General features: G+C 45.9%; 1 pseudogene; it reads left to right on the forward strand.

The window, feature by feature from the left end:
• Positions 1-599: 599 nt before the first annotated feature.
• Positions 600-1,235, forward strand: LOC118984036 (ribosomal protein L18-like; annotated as a pseudogene).
• Positions 1,236-1,793: the final 558 nt, after the last annotated feature.

Below are 1,793 nucleotides of genomic sequence, written 5' to 3' on the forward strand. Positions count from 1 at the left end.
TGAGAATCAAATGAGATAAACTATGTGAAAAAGCCTTTAGCATGACACTTTGCAGGTAGTAAGCATTTCATACTTGTTTGCTATTATTGCTATTTTTTAAAGATTTTATTTATTTATCTTTAAAGGGGAAGGGAAAGAGAGAGGGAGAGAAATACCAATGTATGGTTGCTTCTCATGCATCCCCTGCTGGGAACTGGCCTGCAGCCAGGCATGTGCCCTGACTGGGAATTGAACCGCGATCCTTTCGTTCACAGGCTATTATTTTGTTGCTGTGTTAGTATTCACCCTTGCCTTTATTTCCTTTTCTCCATGCACATTCACATTATAGTCCTATCCTTGCTTGTTTTGGGCTCCAGTCTTACATATTTTTACCTTCTGGGCATGTCATATCCACTTGAATATGCTGCTATCCTCTCAGACCCAGAATGGCCTTCATCATTTCCCACTCCACCTGACTCCTTTTCCCAGATACTTATCATCAATACATCCTCACTTTAATCTCCTGGACCTCTGGGGTCTTTGCTTCTCTCTTGTTCATCACTGCTATTCTGCCATTCTTTTAAATTTCTTTTTAGCTTTCCAGACCTGATGGAGCATGAATGGGAGTTGACATCTGCCACGAAAAGACTGAAAGGTTTGGCTCAAGGAGCCCAAGAGCCAGGTCATCTACCTAAGGCTGTTGGTCAAGCTGTACCAGTTTTTGGCCAGACAAACCAACTCCATCTTCAAGTTGTGCTAAAGAGGTTGTTATGAGTCACATCAACCAGCCCCCTTGTCCTCTTCCCAGGTGATCTGGAAGATGAAACTTCCTGGTCAGCAGAGTAAAACTGCTGTGGTTGTAGAAACTCCAACCAATGAAGTGTGTGTACAGGAGGTACCCAAACTGAAAGATTTTGCATTGTGTGTGAGCAGCTGTGCCTGGTGCTGCATCCTCAAGGCTGGGAGCAAGATCTTCATCTTTGACCAGCTGGCCTTGGACTTCCCCTAAGGGCTGTGGCACTGCCCTGCTCTCTAGTCCTCGCAAGGACTGAGAGGTGTGCAGGCGTCTTGGCAAGGCCCGGAGAACCCTGCCCAGCGACAGCAAACCCTAGGTGTGCTCCAAGGGCTGGAAGTACGAGTGGGCCAGAGGCCACTGGCTGGGCCGCAGCTACCAAAAGATTTTTGGGTGCTCATTTAAAAGAAAACCTCCTTTTAGTTCTCTTTACCACTACCCTCTCGGTGATTCTGTTACTTGAGCAAGTGATTCTGAAACCTACCCCGCCTCTTTTTCCTCCCCCATTCATTCCGACTGCCCTTACTGCCAGTTCATCCTATTCTACTCATTCCAATCACCCTGCTAATCTTCCTGAAGTTCCATTTTGCCTTGGTGAATCTCATGCTTAGGGCCAAAAATGACTTCCAATTGTCCCTGCAGTCAAATTCAAAGTTCTTTTCAGGGTGCCAGAAATGTTTTGTATCTGCATCTGGATGGTGCTTCACCTGTGTATAGATTAATCTGCTTGGACTGTTGTAACAGATACCACAGACAAGGAGACTTAAACAACAGAAATGTATGTTGTCACCGCCCTGGAGGCCAGAAATTGGAGATCAGGGTGCCCCGCAAGTTCGAAGCCTCTGTCATTGGCTTATAGATGGTGGCCTTCTCTCTTTGTCCTCCTCATTCGGTCTTTCCTCTGTGTGTATCTGTGTGTCTGTGCCCTAGTTTACTCTGCTTATAAGGACACCAGTCAGATTGAATGAGGGCCCACCCTAATGATCTCATTTTAACCCAATTACCTCTTTAAAGACCCTCT

Source organism: Sturnira hondurensis, unplaced genomic scaffold (assembly GCF_014824575.4).
Source record: "Sturnira hondurensis isolate 20B ecotype Veracruz unplaced genomic scaffold, ASM1482457v3 Scaffold0003166, whole genome shotgun sequence".
Lineage (NCBI taxonomy): Eukaryota > Metazoa > Chordata > Mammalia > Chiroptera > Phyllostomidae > Sturnira > Sturnira hondurensis.